Source organism: Benincasa hispida, unplaced genomic scaffold, assembly GCF_027475165.1.
Source record: "Benincasa hispida cultivar pf3 unplaced genomic scaffold, pf3_genome.v1.1 HicScf1046, whole genome shotgun sequence".
Lineage (NCBI taxonomy): Eukaryota > Viridiplantae > Streptophyta > Magnoliopsida > Cucurbitales > Cucurbitaceae > Benincasa > Benincasa hispida.
The window spans coordinates 334-26,216 of record NW_028325352.1 but is presented as its reverse complement, the minus strand read 5'-3'; the positions used below and the strand labels follow the sequence as shown (position 1 = coordinate 26,216).

The 25,883-nt window shown below is 31.0% G+C and overlaps 1 long non-coding RNA gene and 1 pseudogene across 4 annotated transcripts; one reads left to right on the top strand and one right to left on the bottom strand.

Moving 5' to 3' along the window:
- Positions 1 to 2,616: 2,616 nt before the first annotated feature.
- LOC150031637 (gallate 1-beta-glucosyltransferase 84A24 pseudogene) lies at positions 2,617 to 4,386 on the bottom strand (annotated as a pseudogene). The gene has a single exon (XR_016525690.1). The product of XR_016525690.1 is annotated as a gallate 1-beta-glucosyltransferase 84A24 pseudogene (transcript).
- A 17,122-nt stretch (positions 4,387 to 21,508) lies between these two features.
- On the top strand, positions 21,509 to 24,979 carry LOC120078228 (uncharacterized). 3 transcript variants are annotated; one of them, XR_016525689.1, is made up of 3 exons: positions 21,525 to 21,723; positions 21,831 to 24,601; positions 24,771 to 24,979. It is a non-coding gene; the product is annotated as an uncharacterized LOC120078228 (long non-coding RNA). The 3 variants fall into 3 exon arrangements; XR_016525687.1 differs by having other exon boundaries at positions 21,509 to 24,601; XR_016525688.1 differs by having other exon boundaries at positions 21,509 to 24,601; positions 24,757 to 24,979.
- Positions 24,980 to 25,883: the final 904 nt, after the last annotated feature.

Genomic DNA, 25,883 nt, shown 5'->3' with positions numbered 1-25,883 from the left:
CGCTACCCATTGGGCAAGGGTTTGGAAGAGAGAAGTGAGAAAGAAGAGGATCTGAAGAGGGAAGTGTGAGAATGAGAGGAAAAAGAAAATAGGGGGAGAGTGAAGAGGAAAAAATTAAGTGGGTCTTTAATGTCGGTTTAAAACCGACATTAAAGGTACCCTTACAATGTCGGTTTAAAACCACATTAAAGATCCGCTTTTAAAAAAAAAAACAAAACCAACATTATACATCCGATTTCACTTTTTTCAACCGACATTAAAGGCCAAAATTCTTGTCGTGACTGTTTGATTTCGAGCATGTTGGTACGTACTCGTGGGGTAGTTTCTGTCTTGCATGGCTTTATAGAGAACTTTTTTGGGCTACCATTGCACAAGCGTTGGAAATAGCGGGGTCCCTGAACTATTACAAGTATAGACTTATGATAGATTTCTAATTATAGCACCACAAGCCCAGTTACAGGCTCCAGGTCATCATCCACTTAGTGACATGTATTATTTCATTTATATATTTATTTCGTTATCATTTTATGTAAGAATATAAATTAATTGTATGTTTTATAATTTTAGATGGAGTGATGTATTAGTTGCCTCTAAACAGTCAACAAATATGTTGCTAGTATACCGAAAAATATTTGATAGACTGATGCACAATCAGATAACAAATGTATATATAAATGAATATTTAAAATATTTGGTCAAATTAATTAGATGTATAATTATCTTCTTTTTTTGCCAGATTAATTGAACGTCATACACGCAAGATATTTAGTAATCATTATCTGATTACTGTCGTGATGGTCAGACATTTGGTTGACCGTTAGCTCTCTTATATGCTTCCATATAGTAGAGTGACATTATCCAGATCATGCGCTGAGATAGTTCGGTCTATGACCAATGGTACCTTCGTTGTGCTATACATTCCCGAAACTACACCAGATTGATTTGAGAGGTAAGCATGACCAAGACTGGCGTTGAATTCAGGCAGAATATATATCCTACTAGCATGCACGATATGATCGTTGTGCACAGGGAGAAATAACAAATACATATAAGACAACTACTTTTCCTGGTACGATTCAATCACGAGGTGATTTATCACACCTGACGACACTTACTATCACTGCATGGTAAGAGATTTAAATCAGACATTTCCCAAATATATGATATGAATATTGTTTAATATTAATTATTTTCATCGTACAGAATAAATTTATTGAAGAAGTACAATAATATTCACAACACAATTTACCAGAGTTGGGTTCAATGTGTGACCAAACATTTGTAGAGATTACTACTTAGTGAAGTCACAATTTTTTTTATTGATTAAAATTGAGGATTACTTAAAAATTAGAAAATAATCAGTTAAATGGATTAAAAAAAGAAAAAAAATATATATATATAATTCACAATTAAATATATAATTAATTCAAAAAAAAAAAGTAATCGTAGACCCGATCCATGAGTACGTGGTTGACCACACCACCGTTGCTGACATGGTGCTAATTGGATTAAAGCTTAATCGTGTACCGGGTACACGATTTCCCTTCCCCATCTACCATATTTTTGTCGATACTTTCCATTCCCACCTATGTTTAAAAATTGTTTTCCATATATCCCATTTTTGTCATTATTTCAAAAATCAACTATATTTTTTAACTTTCTCCAAAAATTTGTTTCCAATTTTACTCTCATGTTTCAACATTCCTCTATTTACATCACTTCAAACTAAACTCATCTAATCTAGTGTAAACAATTACTAAAAAAAAAAAAAAAAAAAAATAGTGTAAACATAATCTACGCACAAAATTAAAAAAAAAAATCAAGAAAAAAGAATCTAAAATATGACAGAGTATCGCCAATGGAAGTTTCTTTTTTTCTTCTCAGTTTTATCAAAGATATCGAGGAGATTTAAAATTGATATTGGGATTTTTTTAATGGAAAACCATAATTTAGGTTGCTTTTTCAAGGAATAAAAACAACTTGCAGTCAGGTTTAAAATAGGAATGTTGATAGAAATATCAAAATCCTACTTTTTATAGAAATTTTGATGAAAATATTGATAAAATATCAATTTCGATGAATATTTTTGAAAAATTATAGAAAGAAAAAATTCAAAAAATAAATTTAAATTAATAATTAAACATTCTATTATTTTAAATGAGTGAACATGTCTAATATTTATATTAATGACATTGTGATGCTTATTTTATGTGTTCGTAGATTACGATATAATAGAAATATCAATTGATCTCTCATGCCAATATCGAACCTATAGAAATATGAAAATATCAATGAAAATATGAATATATTGATAGAAATTTAATACTATGATTGCAAAATAGACTCTTTTTTTTTTTCATAGTATATAAAAAAATGTTTTATAGTTCATAATAAAATAATTTATTATTATAATGTATAAGGACAAAAAGAGTAAATGAGACCTTTCCTTCTCATTTCTAGTGAGTATCAGAACAATAAAAATAAAATAAAATAAAATTATTTCAAATGAATTTAGTTCCAAACGTAAATAAGAATTGGAAATCATTTTGACCTTTTAAAATCTTAAGATTTGAAATCATTTTCAGTTAAAATGTATCTTTAAAGTTTAAAATTCTATTTCACACCAACTGAAAAGGATATTAACTCACTTTTAAAAGTACATAAATAAATCTCGTGATTTATGACCACCAACTTTATGACAATTTGGTACAATGTGATTTATGATCTCATCACACAAACAAGAGTTTAGTGTGACATTTTACTAAAGCTCACCTCTCGAACATCTCTGTCTAATCTCATCAACAAATTCTTCGAAGTTACGGGCAGAGGAGCCGCCGTCCACCACAGCCGCCGCTGCCGCCTTCTTCCATTTCAAAGCATTTTGCCTCAATTTCCTCTCTCCACCGCCGCTGATCATCACCTCCGTCAAACATCTCTCAATTTCATCCCTCGTAATCAACTCACTTGCCTCTGCTCCACGCGACAGCCTCACTCCAACTCCATAATCCTCCACCAGAAACTTGGCGTTCGTCACTTGATCCCCCCAATGCGGGAACGCCACCACCGGAACACCGTTGGCGACGGCTTCCACCGATGAATTCCACCCACAGTGCGTCAAAAAGCACCCAACAGATTCATGTGATAAAACCCGCTCTTGTGAGCTCCATTGCACTATTTTCCCTCTCTCCCCTGTTTTTTCCAGAACCTCTGCTGGCAAAATATGGCGTTTTAGATCGAAAAATTCAGACGGCGGTTTCAGGACCCATAAAAATGAGAACCCTGAATTGCAAAGCCCATAAGCAATCTCATCGATTTGCTCTTGTTTCAAGTAAACGATGCTTCCAAATGAAACGTAGACGACGGATTGTGGGGGCTTCGAGTTTAGCCACTCCATACAATCCTCTGGTTTTAGGCAGTCGACAGAGATCTCTGTTTCTAACTTTTGGGAGTTTAAGAACAATGGGCCAATGGGTTTTATTGGAATGGTTTTCGACATGTAATTGATGATTTCCTTCTCGAGTTCTTCGAAAGTATCCATCAAAATACAAAAGGGTATTGATAATTTACCAATTTGGGTTGACAGAGTTTTTCCCAAAATACCATAGATGTTATTGGGATGCAAGAAGCTTGGGATTTCATCGTTCTTCAAAAGCGGCAAAATCGGGAGCTGAACATCGACTTTGGGTTCGATTTCAGAAGGAAACGAGGAGAAATTGTGGAAATAATGATAGTAAATTGAGAACACAGCGCAAGATTGAACCCAGAGAATGGCACAGGGGATTTGAAGCTCCTCTGCAACTTCGTAAGTCCATGGCAAAAAGGGGTTTAAAATCAGGCAAGAAACCGGGCGGTTTTTGGCGGTTTGGTTCTTAATCAGATCGGTAAGCGATGGCCGGCCGGAGAGCTCGAGCTGGGCGACGACGCGGTCCAAGTTTATGTCCTTGAGATTAATCTCTCCGAGGCCATCTTCGAAAAATTCGAATCTGATGAAGCCATTACCGACGGAAGTAGGTTGGTCGCCGCCGCCGCGGATACCTCCGGCTTTCTGCAGTGTTTGACCGTAAAACGCCGCCGTGGAAATGGTGACGAGAAGGCCGTCGGCGGCGAGTTTCTTGGCTAGTCTGAGAGTGGGATTGATATGTCCTTGGCCGGGATAACACACTAGGAAGACATGGGAAGGAGATTGTTTAGAAGTCATATTGATTGTGGTCGTCAATGGCTTACTTTGAGGGATTATTTGTAGGGAAATTGGAATTGATTGACAAAATTATTAGGATACATCACTACCATGTAGAATTACAAATCTAGACATAAATGTATAATTGAGAAACTCCTTGAATTAAATAATTTATTAGACATATGAAGGTTTTGTAATTTATATCTAATTGTTTATTAGAATAGGACGGCTCACCAGTTGCCTTTTTTGTTGTCTCACTTTCGTGGACTTCTAATTTTCTACATGCCTAGCTTTTAGATGTGAGTGTGATCTACAAAACTTTATCCTTGTCTCCAATGTTTCACGACTTTTATTATAATATATGATCTTATTTGGTTAAAAGAAGAAAAGAAAAGCTTAAAATGGTAGGTTTGGAATTTTCTTTCTTCAAAAATTAGGTATGAAATTGATTTTCTTGAAATTTGAAAGGTGTCATTAATGAATCAATGTAAAATCACTCTTTAATACATTCATTTGCAAAAAAAATTTTAAAAAATAATAATAAAATATTCACGGCCAAAGAGAACATAACTTAATTAGCATTTATATATGTTAGCAGGCACTAAGTTTATAGTTCAAATTGTCTTGTAATTCCTTCAAATTTAGGAACCATATTTGAGAGTGATTCTAAATTGTCAAAATAATTTTTGTCATTTTCAAAATTATTTCAAATTCATTTATTTGTGGAAATAATTATTAAATTAATTTTGCATGATTAAAGGCATATTCAAAATAACTTTAAAGTGACAAAAGTTATTTTAACAATTTTAAAATTACTCCAAAACATGCATTTAAGCACTTTTTAATGGTATATTGGGAGTTTACTTGGAAAAAAATCAACATAATTTTATACATACAATAGGATAATAAAGAAAAGTATTACAATTCAACATAATTATGGTAGAATTTTCCATTTCAAGTAGGAAAAATCTTCCCCATTTCAACAAAATTTCGAGAAAATTTTGATTTTTTTTTTTGTCGAAATTAGCTATGTTAGCCCAATTCTAGTTTTTTCAATTTTATGATTCTGATTATAGACAATTGAATAATTTCATATGCCAATATCATTTCCAATGAAGAATGATGTTTTTTCATTGTGCCAAAATTTCTAGTTTTCAAATTTTCTCAATTTTTAGCTTTATTTTCAATCCAAAACATTTATTTTTAAAGAAATTGAAATATATATATATATATATATCCATTTCTTTTTAAAATTTTTGCTCTTGCATTGACATTTATACAAACATTATGATTCACATCTAAATATTATCTTATTTTATAGAAATGATGATTAAAATGTTCTAATCTTATTAGGTCAGAATCAAAGTTCTATTAACTAATTATGACAATTTTCATCCATTTTCATAATTTTTTTTCAAAATTTTCATCGATGTCAATAGTTGTATAAATATTTTTAAAATATTGATATCTCAATATTTCTATCCACATTCATATTTTAAATTTGAAAAGAACCAGAGTTATAATCTTGAGAAAAGGATATTGAAATGATCAGGTGAAGTCATCTTTTATAATTACAATAATAATTTATATTATTTTAAACCATTCTTTCCACTCTCTTCCCTTTTCCTTTTTCTATGCTGCACATTTTTTCCAATTAATATCATTAAAAAAAATGGTTCATTTATCATTTAGAAAGAAATGATAGGCTGTAAGCTCTAAAATATATTTTTTCATAAATGTACCTTTTTTAATATCATTCAAAGGTATCACTCCTCTTTTTTTTTTCCCCCCTAATAAAATAGGTTGACTCCTGCCATATCTTTTTTGGATTTTGTTATTTTTTAAGTGCACAATATGCCTTTTATTTTTCTCTATTACTAAATTCAATTCATACAATTTTAAAAATTATTAGGTAAAACTCATTCTTTCTTAACATAACTATGGTGTTAAATTTCGAGTAATATCTCTCGACATGTCGATAAGGTTGACATACCAAAGAGGAGAATTTTGAGACATTTTATTTCTTAAAAATTAAAATTAAAACAAAAATGTTACTATCAAAATTTAAAAGGTATATATATTTTTTTATTTATTTAAGATTGACCTTATCTATCACATATATTTTTGTCCATGAATTTTCTTTAATAAAGATTATTGTAGAAGTTGTTTCTTCCAACATTTTAACAAATAATATATAATAAACAAATCAAAAGTTTTTTGTTTTTAATATAACAACCTATGAAGTTGAAGATTCAAATTTTTACTTTGTTTAAATCGATAATATAATGTCTTAATTAAGTTGTGCTCAAGTTAAATCAAACATATATTTGAATTGAAAGCATAATTTTTTAACGTCATTATCTTTTAACATTAATAAATGAAAGATTATAGAAAAAAATATAGATCTATTTTAGTAATTATACTTACATCGCAATAATTCAGTATTATTCTCTTTCCAGATAATGAATGTATCAAACAATAATTTACTTTCATCTAGGCTGAGTTTTAATAACTATTTATTTTTTTAATTATATTTGTTTTCTCACAATTTTTCTACCATAATTTTTATCAAGTAAATATTTAAATTCTTAAAGCCAAGCTCCAAAAAAAAAATTTATTAAAAACCATATTTTGTTAGTTTCCACAGCTTGACATGAATTTTAAAAACATTCTAATTAGATTGTTGATATAATATTAAAATTTTCCATTACTTATCTATTTTAACTTTTGGGTTGGATTGATGATTGATTAAAATTTAAAAATACAACTTTTTCTGTGAGTATACCTTCTTTTGGAATATTTATAGCATATTTCTTTTATAAGCCCGTTTATTCATTCTTACAAAATCTAAATTTTCGTAATTTATTTGTCAAAAATTTTACTAATAATTTTAAGTAGATGTTGAAGGAAGCAAAGAAATCAATATGTAAAAATAGTGTTTTTAAACTTATTTTCGAAAAAAAACAAATTGTTTTGAAATGGACCTTATCATTTAATTTTTTTTAATTGTTTTAGCAGTTGCAGTAATTCTAAACTAAAGTCTTAATTATAGTACGAACATTTTTTTGACAAAAATGGAAAAGGATTTTTTTTTCTTTTGAATATTTTTTATGAAAAAATGGAAAGGGAAATTAATTACAGCATCATTAGCGGTAGGAAATTATCTTATTCACGAAGTAAAGCAAATACTAAACTTTGATTTGGCCATAATCATATGATATCACCCATGACGACTATGTTTTTTGGACTATAAGGGAACATCATGGAAATGGAAATTAACAAGAGGTGTATATAAATAAATTATAACTAAAACTTTGATTACCTATTTATTTAATTTATCTTTTTGAAACTTGATACTTTGAAATTTCAAAAGAAATTAAACAATAGTAATAAAAAGAACTTTGAACTTTGTGACTTTTTTTAATAAAAAAATAAAATAGAACATAAAGTAGGAGAAATTTTTTTTGTATACGGTCGTAAGGAAACTTTTATCTCTATTGATTGCCACGATAAAGAAATAGAAAATTTTCACACATAGAAAAAATGTCAAACTATTTATAGAAATAATAAAAGAAAAATATTGATAAACATTGATAGACATTGATATACTTCTATTAGCTATCAGTAATAGACTTCTATCAGTTTTTATCACTGACAAACATTAATAGACTTCTATCAGCTTCTACCAAAGAAAATTAAAATTTTGCTATTTTGTGTAAATAGTTTCCATTATTTGTCTATTTTTGAAAATCTGCCATTTAATATTTAAGAATTATGTAATAGTAATATTTAAAAATCATGTAGTTCATGAAATAAATAAATAATAAATTAATATACTGTTGACATGTCAAATTATGAATGGTTATTAGAGACAGTGTCTGCAAGAGGAATGGTCGCCAATACTATACCATATGGAAAATGTTAAATAAAATCTAGTATTTCCTGTTGTGAAATTGAGGAGCACGACAAGAAGACGGATATGGAGAAAATATAATATAATAATATTACATATATAAAATAAAATAACTAAAATTATAGAATGGGATAATATGAAATTAGTAGAATTTTGAAATGGAATTCTCACCAATGTATGTATGATTTTAAGATCCATCAAATACCATTATTTATAGACAAAGTGGCAAGTAGTATGTGGACTTACATGGACACCAAGCATGAATAATTCAAAGCACAAGGACAATATAAGGGTGACACATGACTTTTGGGATACTAAACAATGGACATCTATTTATTATTATAATATTCATAATACTCCCCCTTAGATGTCTATATATGTATGAAATATGTCTCATTAAAATCTTACTAGGAAAAACCCAATGAGAAAAAACACTAAGGAAGAAAAAATAGTACAAATTTCATAAAATATATACTCCTAAAAGAATACAATACATTTACTCCCCTCATGAAAACATCATTTAAGATCTCTGAGTCGACGCATTCCAATGTCATGCACCAATTTTTCAAAAGTTATGGTTGGTAATGCCTTTGTAAATAAGTCTGCCAGGTTATCCTTCGAACAATTTTTTTGTACAGTGATGTCGTCATTTTATTGAAGAGCATAAGTTTAGAAAAGCTTCAGTGAAATATGTCTTGATCTATCTCCTTTAATATATCATCATTTGATTTGGGCTATGCAAGTCATGTTGTCTTTGTATAATATTGTTGGAAGATTTTTATTAGAAGACAAGCTACACGTTTCACGAATGTACTGAGTCATTGACCTTAGCTATACACATTCTCGACTAACCTCATAAATTGCAAGAATTTCAACATGATTTGAGGAAGTAATCGTTATGATCTGTTTCACCGATCGCCATGATATTGCAGTTCCTCCACATGTGAATAGATAACCTATTTGAGATCTAGTTTTGTGTAGATTAGATAAATATCCAGAATCTGCATAACTAACTAGATCAAAATTTGATTTATTTGAATAAAGAAACCCATATCGATGGTTACTCGGAGATAACCAAGTATATGCTTTATCTTGTTCCAATGTCTTCTTATTGGAAAAGAATTATATCTTGCTAAGAAATTTACTGAAAATGCAATATCTGGTCTTGTATTATTAGCAAGATACATAAGTGCAGTAATTGCACTAAGATATGGTATTTCAGGACGAAGAAGTTCTTCATTATCTTCTCGAGGTCGAAATATATCTTTCTTTATATCCAATGAATGGACTTCCATTGGAATATTTAATGGATGTGCTTTGTCAATATAAAACCTTTCCAAAAAAATTTATGTATACGTTGATTGATGAATAAATATTTCATCTGTTAAATGCTCAATTTGTAAACCAAGGCAATTCTTTTTCCAAGTTCTTTCATCTCCAATTCTTTCTTAAGATATTTTATTGCCTTTAAAAGCCCTTCAAGAGTTCTAATTATATTCAAGTCATCAACATATACATTTATAAAAGAAAATCTGAATTATGATGTCTTTATAAAAACACACAGATATATTGAATTATTTTGATATCCTTCTTTCAATAAATATCCACTGAAACGATTGTACCCCATCCGTCCTAATTGTTTCAATTCATATAGTCTCTATAACTTTATTGAATACCATTTCTGGAAATTTGATGTACATGTTTCAAGTACCTTAAGTCCTTCTGGGATTCTTATATAAATATCATTATCAAGAGGTCCATTTAAATATGTTGTGATTACATCCATAAGATGCATATCCACATTTTTATACACAGTCAAACCAATTAAATATCTTAATATAATTGCATCCACCGTCGTAGAATATGTCTCCTCAAAATCAATACCAGGTCTTTATGAAAAACCATATGCAACTAGTCTTGCTTTATATCTTGTGATCTCATTATTTTCATTTCTTTTCCTCACAAATACCCATAGGTTTAACATCTTCTGGTGTTCGGACTACTGGTCCAAAAACCTGACGTTTTGAAAGTGAGTTTAATTTTGTCTCGATTAATTCTTTCCGCTGAAGCCAATCTTTTCTATGTCGACATTCTTCAATAGACTTTGGTTCAGGATCTTCATTTTCAGATATAATATCAAGAGCAACATTATATGCAAAAATGTTGTCAATAATTACAATAGTTCGATTCCATCTTTTTCCTGACATGACATAGTTTATTGAAATCTCATTATTATCTTTAGGTATTTTACCTTCCTCACTAGTCATGTTGAGGATTTTTTTTATGAGTATTTACATCCTCAACCAAGTCTTTTTCATTATCAATTATTTTTCGTTTTCAAGGATTTTTATATTTGGACCCCACTGGTCTACCCTCTTCTGGCGTGTTCTAGATTCATTAATGACAACTTGTTGTGTTGGGATATTAATTTTTTATGGAACATTTGCAGCTGGTATATATGACTTAGTTACTTTCTTTGCATCTATAAATACATCTGATACTTGCTTTGCTATATTTTGTAAATGAATTATTTTCTGAACTTCAAGTTCACATTGATCTGTATGAGGATCTAAATGAGACAATAACAATGCATTCCATGTAACTTCTTTTTCCAATCTCTTAATTCCTCCCTTAATGTTGGAAATTTGTCTACAATCAACAAATCATGCAGTAAATACATCACCCATCAGGGGTTCAAGATATTTAATAATTGATAGGGAATCAATAACTAATAATTAATTAAAATTAAACTAAATTATTTAATTTAATTTAATTAAATAAGAAGTGGGTGAAGTGAGAGTTATTCCCATTACACGTTAAAGAAGGGGATAAGTTATTAAATATAATTAAATTGATTTCATTTAACTAATTAAATATGAAGTGGGTGAAGTGGGAGTTGATATACACTTGATGTAGAAATGGGAGAAGTTATTTTCTCCTTGAGTAGTTCATTCTCTCCTTTTAGAAATCTCTCAAGTTTTTCACAGAGAGAGATCTATACTGGAAAGCTCTCCAAAAACCACAAATTCCATTTACTCTTTCAAAAAGTTGGTTCCCATGAACTGGTCCTTACCAACAGAATAGCAGGAAAGATTCGATAGTGGCATCTTCATACTATTCATGAAAGATCGATTCGTTGAGGAATTGTGAAGACCTAGAGAATTTTGAAGAATGGTTCTCCAAAGGTATGTGTTCGCGCGAGGTTTCCAGAGAAACTTAATTCATGGATTTGAACTTATGCTGGTGTTGATGTTGATGCGATGTGGTTCAATCTCTAACATTTGATCCTCTAATTCTCTCTTGGTTGAATGAATGTGCTTGACTTGAAGAAGAAAAGCACTGGACGTTCTTAAAAGTAGAAGTCTTGGAAGAGTTTTTTTGTCTTCAAGAGGAGCTTCAGAAGTCTTAAGAGTCTTCTACTTGTTGGTGAATTCTCTATGGGCTCTTTGGAATGTAGAATTGTTGATCCCGAGAGCTTCTCTATTTATAGAGTTCTCAACTGGGCTTCATGGACTTAGGCTTGGTTGACCCATAGATCTGGCTCTTGGGACCAATAAGTTGGATTTGAGTTTAGTTGATCCATGAGTATGGCTCTTGGGCCCAATTAGTTGATTTGGGTTTGATTTGACATCTAGGTCAAATTCAACCTATTTTTGCGTTTAGGGACTTTAACCCAAGTAATAATAATATTAAATTGGACCAAGTTAATTTTATCTAATTCAACGGTCACGATGAAACCACGTGGCACAATTTGGGGCACATGTCAACTCCTAATTGGTCCCAAATTTAATATTTTGGAATTTCATCATTAATTTAGTAAATGATGTGACAATTTGTGGTTGGTCTAAAATTTCTCCTTCAATATGTTTCTTCTTCCCTCAAATTTCATGCTTAACATACTACATGTTGATGTATGTTTCTTCTTTTTAGTGTTGTAATTTTAAAACAAAATCAAAGCACAATGATCATTTGCTTCCATTGTGGGATTCGATTTCTTCAACGTGCTTATTAAATCATGCAACCATATAATATAACATTTATATTAAATATAATGAATGAACATGTTTATCCTAAGGTGAGATTTTAAACTATGTGGCATACATTATGCAATATATTTTAATTTAATCATACATTACATGCATAACTTAAACTAAATAGCAAAATAGACCGAACTTGCAACCCCTAAAAATTAATTAAATTATTATAATCATATATAAAAATTACTTAATAAAAAAATAAAAATATAACAAAAGAAAATAAATTGTTGGAACTATCCCACTAGGCTCAAACCCACATCCTGGAGGTACTAGAACACGCGTGCAACCGCTTGGAGCATCACGACGCCTTGCACCTTTGGCCAAAGCTTTTCGCAACGCAGCACGGTGCACCACTGCACTTAGCGATAGCATCGTGGCACTATTGCCTAGCAGAAAGGCACTAGTGCTTCTAATGTGCAACGCTACGCAAAGCACCGTAATGTTTTGCTTGGTGCTGCGACATAGAATGCCAAATTCTGCTCTGTCGTCACTTGATCTACTCTGTTCTTAATCTCCTTCCTCAGCAACTCTTAGCAAAACTCACGACATGGACTTACATACTCGATTACTAAATTTAAATGCCCAAAACACGAGGTCCTTACAATTGATCTCATAAAAAGCAGCAATCTAAGATGTCAAATTCAAAATTATCTATTTTGGAAAATCCAACATTCATAATACAGAGAACAACCCATCTTTCTCTATTTTTCGATTCCAAAACGAAAAAAATGACACATTTTGGCTCTGATACCAATTGAACGAATCAAATTCCAATGCGGAAACATACGAATGCTGGTGCCATTGAATTCAATTTTGGAAAATCAAGAAAAAAAGAGAAAAAAACATAAAAAGTATAGGATAAACAACTTAAAGGCTTACCCTTGAAGACTGTCTTCAACGAAAATCCTTCCCATATGAACTCTCACAAACTTCGAACCTCTTCCTCGATCAAGAACCAACTAAGCGGTCACAACCACTAGTAATACCTTATTATTCCCTTGCAAGTACCGGATGGTGGGATCCAAGCTTTTGAAGAGGGAAGAACAATTTTTACAAAAGGAATTTTTTCTATAAAATACTTTTTAGAGAGAGCTTTTGTGTGAATGCCAATTAAGGGAGATCTTACAAATAATATCTTAACCTCAATGTTCGGCCCAAAAATGATGTCGTTAGTTTCAAGCTTAGCCCTAAACAAATAAAATTTGTAGAACACGTATAACTACTAATCCTAACACGTAGTAATAGTGGAAGCACGAGGTCGATCCTCAGGGAACCTCTTTTAACTAGCAAACTTGACTCTTAAATTCCAATTTGGGGGAGGGAGTTGAATTTTTAGAAACAAAGTAAAACTAAAACTAGTATTATACGAATTTTGTAAGAAACTAATAGTAGAGAGCATAAAAGAATTCTTGCTAAGATTTCAATGTAAAAGATCTTGAGCATAAAAGAATTCTTGCAATTTGATTGTTCCATAACCCATTAGAGACATGCCCTGATGTCCCAATTAGTTAATTGACCTAAAACTGTTAATTAACCCTAATTTAGTACTAAAATGCTTCAAAAAGACATTCCACATCAAATTCCTAAATTGCATTAATTCTACGGTTTTCTAGGCTATGACATGCTTGAAATACTATAGAGGAAATTCAAGAATGATTTATTTGAATATTCTAAACTAGTCATGCTTTCAAGAAAATAGGAAAAAATCTAAATTTTTATTCAAGATTTCTAATTCTTGAAACTTCATTACAATTATGCTATAGAGCCATGTACTTTTACATACAAAAATCTAACAAATTTGAGGTGTCAACTCATTTCTAACAGATTATATTGAAATTAAAATCAAGAACATTCAAGAACAATCAATTACACAAGATGAAAATACAAGAAAAAGCCTCAAGACTTTACTAACCTAACAAATTCTCCAAGAAAGAAGATTACCTAGCAATGAAGTGGTAGATTCTTGAAGAAATCCATTGAATCTTTAAGAAATGATACAAGAATTGAAGAAATTACAGAAATTTCTCTCCAAATCGTAAAAACTGATCTTTGAATCCTAAAAAATGGTCTCTCCTTCGTTCTAAAATGAATTTCATGAAAAACTGGATTTTAATGGCTGGTCGCAGTGTTGTGACCCTGGAGTGATGCTGGCTCGACGCTCACTTGTGTAAAGGCACGCAAGCATGGATTTTTATTTTTTCATCAATATCCGTAGTATTGCGACGTTGTTAGGTAGCGTTTCGACGCTACCCTGTATGGCTGAATTGAGCATGCTACTGCCTTTCAGCGTTGCTCAACACTGGTTGGAGGGTTGTGATGTTGCGTCCAATAGCATTTTAGTAAATATTTTAACTTTCTTCAATTATGTTGATTTCTTGGTCCTTTTTGCTCCTTTTTATTCCAAATTTCTTGTAATGACTCCAAAATACTCCAAGGATTATTTTACCTATAAAATTTACATTTAAAGCAAACGAATAACATAAAATCGAGCGATTTAACATTTAGAACATAGCTCTTTTCAAAACCTATTACTCAACTTCTCTGCACACTTCTCAACTATGAGAGAAGAAGAAATTAATTGGAGAAGTTATAACTTCCTTCCATTCCAGGATAGATAACCCCAATAGGAGTTATCTTTTATTTATATATAATTAAATAAGTGATATTAATTAATTAACAATTAAATATAATATATTTAATTATATTTGAATCATATTCAAATATTATTCTCTCTCATAACCTATAGTTTTAATACTAATCTCATTCACATAATTTAACCTATAACTTTATAAAAATCTCATTCATATAATTAATATTTGAATCCTATTCAAATATTTATCTCTCTTATATAATAAAGTTAATTTTGATTCTCATTCAAAATTAACTTTGTATGATAATGTATCCATATATTGTATCTCATACAGTTAATTTATATTTCCTCATTTAATTTGAATAATTTAAATTAATAAAAAATTAAATGATACTTGTTTTATCCTTAGTGAGCTAGCAAAGAGACCTAATAGACCTACAGATTAAAAGTTTCAATGATACGAGATTAATTAATTAAATTCTTTAATTAAATTAGTCAACATTCGAGTTACACCACTAAAGACCCACAGTTACACTCTTCACGTTGTAGATATGTTTTTGTGTTCACGGATATAATTATCATTAGTAAGTCAACATTCACGAATATAATTATCAATAGTAAGTCAACCTTCATTAACTGCGAGTCACTCCACTACTTTATTCATATAACTTGTCATGTCTAACTTCTAGGAATACTTGTTGAAAAAAATAGAAGTTGTCTTTCTCAAACAACTAAATATCGTTATGAGTTTCTAAGAGAAACTTCTTCACTGCGAAATGAAGAACTAGATGGCTAAAAAATATGTGAAAGTAACAAGGGACTTTTCACTTTAATAAACCTCCCTTTGAAATGAAGTGCATAGTTTGAAATGAAGTGGGTAGTTGTATTTATAGAGAAGAATAATCCTAATCCTAAATTATTTGGGATTCTATAACTGAAGTAGTAAATATATTAGTTTTCCTTTTTTAATATGATAGTTTATCTCATTAGGAAATTTATTTTTTAATTAATTAGAAAATCAATAATTAAAATAGTAGATAGATTAGATTTTGTTTTGAATAAGACATTTTCTCTAATTAGAAAATCCATATTTAATTAATTAGAAAATTTATAATTAGAGTAATAGATAAATTAGATTTACTTTTTGAATATGCTATAATCTAATTAGGAACTCTACATTTTAATTTACTAGAAATTCCATAATCTAATTAAATTAAGCATCCATATTCAAATTAGAAAATCCAAAATCTAATTAAATTGTGCATCCATATTCTACTTAAACTTGAAAATCAAGAATAAACTCAGACAACACTAAAAATGAGTCATCTTTCTCTTTTTAATTCTAAGTCATGTCTATGTTTTAATGTGTTTATTTAGTATTTTTTTGGATTTCAGACAACTAAGAGGTATAATTAATCGTTATAGACTATTCAGGATTAATTTGAAGCAATTAGGAGCTAAAAATGCTATTCCGGCTTCAAATGAGGCAAAATGACGAAAATGCCCTAAAGGCACAGCGCTCAATGCCACACGCTTTTTCTAGAAGCACCAGATTTTGGTGCAGCGTCGTGGTGCTACGTACTTTGATGAACACACGTGCACAATAGCGCTGCAGCGCCTTCGCAACTAATATATAAAGAATTCTTCATTTTAGGGCAGGAAAATCAACCCCCAATTTGGCCTCCAGTCGATTTCTTCCACTTTTCTCTCTTCCACTTGTATTTTTCTCTATTTTCTTCACTCTTCTCATGTAATTAATGGAAAGATGCTGGAATTTGTCTTCTCCATCCCCATAGGAAGGCAAGTTCTAATAATTTTTTAGTTTAGGGGATTTTGGAATAATGTAATTTTGGGAGTATTATTTAATTGCAATTTTCATATCTTAGCTATGGGATTGTCTCTGTTTATCTTGCTTAATCAATTATATCATCTCTTGATTGATATAATTGCATGCTTAGGATTATCTAGCAATATGTGACATAAAATTGTCCATAAGAAGCGATAGGTTAGTAGGCTTGCAATTTGTTGTCTAAAACGAGTTGTTCTATTCCTATCAACCTAGAGAAAACCATAGTGAGTGTTTAATTAGACGATGGAAATTAAATATTCCTAGCATAAGCCCTAGAACTTTGTGGCTGGTTAATCATGTTTAATATGGATTCATTTGAGCATGTTTAGCTAATTAGGTAATTATGACCATTGGTTGGATGTCCAATCAATTGGGCTAGGCATAGTTAAGAAACTAAAATTACATTAAGCATTCGATGATCAAATTACATTGAACAATTCCAATTCCCTTAACCTAGGTCGTTTCCTTTAATTACATTTTTATCTTTATTTTCCTGCACTTTACTTTTATGCAATTTGTCTTATTCAATCCACACTAACCCCCTCAATTTTACCACTTTAACTAAAAATGAGCTTTGAGAAACTAATCTTCTACACTTCCTTGTGGTTTGACCCTAGACTTGCTGCTTGTACTACTATTAGTATATGTAGTTTGTTCAGTGATTTATAAATTTTATTTGATTGGCGGAGAGAGGTTTGTGACACCCACTCTTCGACTTTTCAAACTCCAATTCCCCTCCTTTGACTTAAATATAAATTTCTCTTATCAACTCAATTTAAATTAACTATCTTCTCTAATTTGGCATCAAAATTAAAATTAAAGAACTATAAATCCAATCAATTTAAGATGCTTAAATTAACATTACTGAAAACTTGAGATGTTATATTCGAACATAGTATCCTTACCAAGAAGCGATTAATGGTCGAAGAAGGAGAGTTTAAAGTGACCTCTCACCCAAATCCTAAATTTAGAATATCTTTAAATTAAGGTCACATTTCCCTTGGGGAATGGGTATAAATCAATCTCATTTTGGTTAGTGGACTCCATCTGATTACTTTAGTTTTTGTCTAAACGTCCATCTGTAATTGTAATTAAACATGAGCTCCACTGTACCATCCATAATCAAATCTTATAAACTGATTGAGATTTGGAAGGTCCTCAATCTAATGTGTTTGATTATGTAGTGGGACTCACACATTTTGTAAGAATAGTTTTTGTTGAATTTCCATCTTTTACCCTTGGAAATTCGGAGATACGGATTTACGGATGCATCCATAGGTAGCAAATGAGGACATTCTAACAATTCTATAACCCCATATGATAGTCTTACTGATCTATCAGTTCTTATTGTGTACTTGATAATGATAACAATACTGATGGTTTTATCGATTTGTGTTTATTTGATCGGTTCGAATGTTGATTTTTTTTAATTTTCTTATAACCACATTCCTGCTACACTTATTGATCTACCGATATCATGTTACGTAGATTAAGATTTAAGTCACTCCATTCATTGCATGCATATGAAATTACCATTTCGCTCTATGCAATTGAAGGGATTGAATCTCAATGCGGAAGCAATTTAACACTGTGTCTTTGAATTGGGATTGCGAAAATCACAAAACTGATTTACAGAAACATTAAGGCTAAGCATTCAATTAAGGGAATTTAGGAGAAATACCTTTGAAAACCAATTTTTTCAAGAACTTTCATGAAATTCTTCTGCATGATCCTCCGAGGTCATGAACGGAAAGACACCACCACAAGGTTACCCGACTATTCTCAAGAAGGATCAAGGATGGTGGGATCCAATAGGCAGGAAATTGAAGAAAAGTTTTTGGAGGAGATTTGTTTTCACGGTGAGATTTTTAGAGAGAGTAAAGAGATCACCACAACATACACTCATTTGTGTTTCTACGTTTCTGTATTTCACGCAGAAACCAAAGTGAGGGGAAAGTAACCACTCACCACACTCTCCACTCCCCTACATAACCGTAAGGGAGTTATTTTATTTTTGATTAATTTATTACTTAATTAATCAATATATATTACATCATATTTAATATATAGTAAATAATTAAATAAATATTAATTAATTAATTAATATAAAATTTTCATATTTATTAATAATGCATTTAAACCATATAAAAATGCATATCTCTCTCTTAACCTAAAGTATTTAATATGAATCCAATTCACATTAAATTTTATTATATAGTTTTAATATGAATCCAATTCATATTAATTTAATATTTGAATCTTATTCAAATATCATTCTCACATATTATATAGTTTTAACTATAAATCATATTTATAATTAACTATATACTATAATGTATCATTATACATTATACTTTATATTAATCTTTACTAATATAAAATTTTCTAAAATAATATGAACAATTCAAATTATTCTAAAAATTAATTGATTCTTGTTTCGTGAACTAGTATGAGGACCCTATGGATCTATAGATTAGAAGTTCAAATGATTTGAAATTAAATTAATTAAACTCTTTAATTAACTTAATTAACATTCATAACTGTGTGTCGTTCCACTAAACACCCACAGCTGCACTCTTCGCACTGTAGATATATTTATGTGTCCATGGATATAACCAGACATCAATAAGTCGATCCTTCACGAGTTGTTCGTAGTTACAGTCGGGTCAAAATTACCATTTTACCCCTATAATTACATCTTTCTCCTTAAGTCCCACTGATTCTCTAATGAACAACCTGTTTATAGTCCTACCATCAATCTCAAGCCAATGAGAGGGAGGGACCCTTTATTCAAGACCCGAAGTCAGCACTTAAGAGAGAAATTCATCTACTTTCCCTAAAAGTTTGAAAGAGTGAATTCCATCTTGTGGAGTTATGTTCTCAACTCTCTACTTGGACAAATCTCTAAAATGGTAGGTTTATTGAGTCGATGACAGGGACCATTCTCACCCATATAAATCAAATGACCGCCTTCATAGACAGAAGTTCATAACCCACTCAGTATTGAGATTGAGTTACGTATGGCCATCCTATGAAATGTTAGTCTCTCCAATTAATGGAGTTATAAAGAGAGAACAACACATCTCGTGGTCTGATCTTATACAAACTCTTTGTACAGGATACCCCTACTCATATGTCTCCATATGAACGATTTAGATCAAATAGTTTTTAATATTTACAACTCTTGTAATATTTACAAAGTGGATCGTATCTATAGTATCACAAGGATAAGGCACTCAATCTTATCTATATATTACAGACCTTTTAGGTTATTACTTGAACATGATTCACTTATATGTCTACCACATATTGTTTAAGCTACATAAAATAACCATGGATCTTATTTTATTGGATTGAGTTAATACATTCTAAATATTTAATAAAATACTTCTTATTTTATTAAATAAATAATTAATACTTACAAATTACAAAATACAAATCCACAAGATTTAGGACACTAAATTCAACAAACTCCCACTTGTTCTAAAGTGAGTAGGGTGTGTAGTACATACAAAATAAAGCACAATACAATAAACTAGTTTATACTCTATACTCCATAATACTCCCACATGTCCTATACAAGATGACTCATATTCCGTAGACTCAGACTCTCCAAGTGACCTTAAAAAAATGGATTAGCAACACTCTCCAGGTGCTCTGAAGCAATCTTCTTTATGATCATGTCTTCTCCATTGCACAATCTCTCATATGAGATGATATTTGTGGTCGATACGTTTTCCTCTTTTGTGACTCCGAGGCTCCTTGGAGTTTGCCACAACACCACTATTATCATAGGATAGAGTGATCGACATTGACATATTTGGAACCACTTCCAAGTCTGTCAAAAACTTTATAAGTCAAACAACTTCTTTTGCAGTTTCACAAGCAGCTACATATTCTACCTCCATGGTAGAGTCAACAATACAACCTTGTTTGACGCTACACCATACTTAGCCCCTCTATTAAGAGTGAACACTGATCTTGATGTGGATTTCATAGAATCCTTATTAATTTGAAAATTAGAGTCCATGTATCCTATAAGGATCAAATCCTTAGCACCATACAAGCATATAATTTCTCATTCTCCTAAGATATTTGAGAATAATTTTAATCATTGTTTAGTGATCAAATACTGGATTGGATTGATATCTACTAACTATTTCCACTGCATAGCAAATATCTGGCCTAGTGCACAACATGACATGCATGAGGCTACCTACTACAGATGTATATGGAATCTGTCTCATCTCTTTAACCTCTTGAGGTGTCTTAGGACACTATTCCTTAGACAAATTATTCCATGCCTGAAAGGTAAAAAACCCTTCTTGAAATTCTGCATCGAATAGCTAACAAGTATTTTGTCGATGTACGATGTCTGAGACAATGCTAAGGTTTATTCTTACGATTTCTAATGATCTAGATCCCTAGAAAAAACTGTACTTCACCCAAATCTTTCACTTGGAATTGAGAAACCAACCATTTTTTTGTTGGGAATGGTGTCATAAATCTCCTTGTAATCTCGTAGTTTGTAAACTCTGTATAAACATATTGTTATTAATAAAATAAGTGTTATTTTATAAGCATATACTCAATCCAATAAACTAAGATACAAGGTTATTTTATGTAAATTTAAACAAGTATGTAGAGACATACATGTGGATCTTGTTTAAATAATAACCTAAATGGTCTGTAGTAGATGAGTAAGGTTGGGTACCTTATCCTGGTGACACTACAGATATGCCTGCTTTGTAGGTGTTACAAATGTTGTAAAGTGCTATAAATGATCATTCATGTGGAGACATGAGAGCGGGGTATCCTATACAAAGATTTTGTATAAGAACAGACCACGAAATTATTAGTCTCTTTATATAACACCGTTGATAACAGAGACTTACATTTCACTTCTTTCTCCGGGTGAAAAAAAAAAAAACAAAAGAAAGAAAAAAAAAAGATACACTTCACCCCTCCACTTTCCTTTTCATACGCCTTCACTATTCTCTCTCTTATCTTGAATGCCCACTCTTCTATTCCATACCCTCTCTCTTGAATCCCCGTTCTCTTCTTCTCACTTTGTTATCCATACCCACTCTGTGGCTTTCAACGAAGGTTTTCACGTCTCCCAATTCCAACCTCTCTAGATTGATCCTCTACTTCAAGGTTTCTTATTTTCTATGCTATTTATTTTTTCAAAATCAAATCTTGTTGTGTTCCTATTTCATTACTTCTATCTATCGATATTTTCCATTTTCTTTTTAACTTTTTAGGGTTCTCGATTTTGGTAGTGTTGAAGTTCGAGTATTGCATGTGTTGATCGAAGGCCTTTTTTTCTCAACCCATTGTTTCTGTGCTCAACCCTAAGGGAGAAGTTTGTGTATTTTTCACTTTTCATCCATTGTTAAGCGGAGAGTTCCGAATCGAGGCCCATCGAGTCTAATATTCTATTCAATTTAAAATTTTCCTAGAAAACCTTTTATTTTCAGATAAGTTTTGAGCAAGTCTGGAAGGCTACAATAAGATTGGTTCTTCCCCAATACATCTCTACTTAACTGGTAAATAAGGTTAATAATTGGTTTTTTATTTCTTTCCTATATTGTTATTGGTTCATTTTGTATCCCCAATTTCTCTGTATTTAGGGAGGGTTTTGTTTTCTTTTTTCTAAACTCTTATAGACTTTATGAAGGCTATAGTTCCATATCCTTCCCTCTTGTATATCTATTTTTTTGGTATCTAGTTGCTTGATAGTTCTTCTTCACCCCCTTCAAATTAAAAAAAAAAAAATGTAATAAAAAATGAGTAACACCAAGTGCCTCTGGAATAATCTGTTGATCTCCAATGAATTGTTTCCTTTTAAAAAAAAAAGTTCCATTTCCAAGTAATGTTTTGTATGAGACAAAAATGAGTAATCAAGTTTAAATAAGTTTTGTGAGTATGAAGTTAAAGAAATTTCCAAAACTTTGGTGTTATGGAAGGTGAACAAAATTTGATAAAGGTTTGAAGCTTTTGTGAAATTAAATTCCAATGTTTCAAAATTGGTACTCTTTGATTCTCTCTGCAAATGCAAAACAAAGCCTGAGATAGAAATACTAACATATCTGATTAGCTTGAGAAGTATGCTTTCATATTTGAAGACAGTGTTCTCAAGTGGATAGAAATTAGAAAATTACCATTTGTTCCTTATTTTCATTTATGGATATTACATGCACACATATTCTTTTTCATTCTAAAGTTAGTTGCATTGAACTTTTTGTCAAAGTTATGTATTTTGTTATTATGTTAAAATGTGATTTTATTTTGAATAATCATAGTCATTTTATTCCAGTTTAAAATGTGATTTTATTATTGTGGACAATGGCTGAAGGTATTTGGTGACTAGCTTATTCATATCATCAATAAATATATTGCCCAATTTTCTATGATTTGAAATTTAACAAGCAATCCGCTGTTTTTTTCTTTTGGATGCAACTAGAAAAGCTTTTCATCAAACATTTCCTTTCAATTGTAGGTTATTCTGCCAATTCAGGAGTCAGCTATTTTAATTTTTCTTTGTTGTTTGCCATAGATGGTTCTTTATGTTTGGTTATTTAAGTTAGTTTCTATAGGTTGCCTTTTGGGAACTTGCTGCTAGTAGAAGCTTTTACCCCTTTTATCAGTCTCCTTGTTTTTCTCTTTGGTGTTTTACAAGTGAAGTGCAACAAAACTTTACATGCACATACCTTACTCTTCTTTGATATCATGAATCAATTTTGATATTTTTGCTTTTTGTATTTGCTCATATAAAAATTCCTCACAATTATGTTAATGTGCTGATGGTGGAGTAATTTCTCTCCTTGAAGAATATCATTGCAAAGTTTTTGCTGCTACTGTTTCTAAATGTAAATGTAAGTCTGATTTCTCACAATTGCTATGTTTTGAAGGTTTAAATCACATATTAATTATTTTCTAAACTCAAAATACTTTCTAGTCATTTGAACTTGTATTTTATTAAAAAATGAATATGCTTTGTTTGAATACATGATCTGATCTGTAATTTCAGTCATTTTCTTGCAGGTTCTTGATTCCGTTAGAGCATTGTTTCCTTAGACTATTTTACTCTTTTCTGTTTTCCAAAACTTTGGTGTTATGGAAGGTGAACAAAATTTGATAAAGGTTTGAAGCTTTTGTGAAATTAAATTCCAATGTTTCAAAATTGGTACTCTTTGATTCTCTCTGCAAATGCAAAACAAAGCCTGAGATAGAAATACTAACATATCTGATTAGCTTGAGAAGTATGCTTTCATATTTGAAGACAGTGTTCTCAAGTGGATAGAAATTAGAAAATTACCATTTGTTCCTTATTTTCATTTATGGATATTACATGCACACATATTCTTTTTCATTCTAAAGTTAGTTGCATTGAACTTTTTGTCAAAGTTATGTATTTTGTTATTATGTTAAAATGTGATTTTATTTTGAATAATCATAGTCATTTTATTCCAGTTTAAAATGTGATTTTATTATTGTGGACAATGGCTGAAGGTATTTGGTGACTAGCTTATTCATATCATCAATAAATATATTGCCCAATTTTCTATGATTTGAAATTTAACAAGCAATCCGCTGTTTTTTTCTTTTGGATGCAACTAGAAAAGCTTTTCATCAAACATTTCCTTTCAATTGTAGGTTATTCTGCCAATTCAGGAGTCAGCTATTTTAATTTTTCTTTGTTGTTTGCCATAGATGGTTCTTTATGTTTGGTTATTTAAGTTAGTTTCTATAGGTTGCCTTTTGGGAACTTGCTGCTAGTAGAAGCTTTTACCCCTTTTATCAGTCTCCTTGTTTTTCTCTTTGGTGTTTTACAAGTGAAGTGCAACAAAACTTTACATGCACATACCTTACTCTTCTTTGATATCATGAATCAATTTTGATATTTTTGCTTTTTGTATTTGCTCATATAAAAATTCCTCACAATTATGTTAATGTGCTGATGGTGGAGTAATTTCTCTCCTTGAAGAATATCATTGCAAAGTTTTTGCTGCTACTGTTTCTAAATGTAAATGTAAGTCTGATTTCTCACAATTGCTATGTTTTGAAGGTTTAAATCACATATTAATTATTTTCTAAACTCAAAATACTTTCTAGTCATTTGAACTTGTATTTTATTAAAAAATGAATATGCTTTGTTTGAATACATGATCTGATCTGTAATTTCAGTCATTTTCTTGCAGGTTCTTGATTCCGTTAGAGCATTGTTTCCTTAGACTATTTTACTCTTTTCTGTTTTCTAAATAATGAAGATGTTCTCAAAATATATGTTGTAGTTACTGCTAGGAGATGTTTGTGTTGGAATTGATGTCCTAAATCTCAGATCCTGTAGTTTGTAAACACTTGTATGAACAAATTCTTTGTGATGTTATAATATGAGATATTTTATTTACTTCTGTCTATGAATTATGAGGTGTTTTAGTTGCATTAACCACAAACCAATAAATTAAGATTTCTAATTGTCGTTGTAACTTAAGCATGTATGTGGAGACATACAAGTGGATCATGCATTAAGTGATATCCTAAATCGTCTGTAGTTTATAGATAAAGGAGGAAAACCTTATCCTGTGATGCTACAAGTGTGACCCACTTTGTAGATGTTACAAATGTTGTAAAGTGCTACAAATGGTATGATCTTGACCATTCATGCATTAGACATGCAAGAAAGGATACTTTATACAAAGGAGTTTGTATAAAATCGAGCCACGAAGTGTTTAGTCTCGTTATATAACATCGTTCATGACAGAGACTTTCATTTCACTAGGATGACCATAGGTAACACGACCTTAATTCTGAGTAATTTGTGAACTTCTGCCTATGAGGGCAGTTCTTTGATTTGCATGGGTGTAAGTGGTCAAATCATCGAGTAAAACTTATCACTTTGGGGATTCGTCTGATTCGTGAGTTAGGAATTTAATTCTGAGTAAATTGTGAACTTCTGCCTATGAGGGCAGTTCTTTGATTTACATGGGTGTAAGTGGTCAAATCATCGAGTAAAACTTATCACTTTGAGGATTCGTCTGATTCGGGAGTTAGGAACTTAGCTACACAAGACGGAATTCACTCCTTCTCCGAAGCAGGGGTAAGTAGATAAATTGCTCCCTTAAAGGGCTGATTTCGGGGTTTGAACAATGTGGCGTCACACTTTCTCTTGGCTCGAGAAGGGTTTACACATAGTGGGACTATGACATATTGTTCATTAGAGGAATTAGTGGTACTTAAGGAGTTAGATGTAATTACAGGGGCAAATGGTAAATTGGCCAAACTGTACTTACGAGCGATTTGTGAAGGGTCAT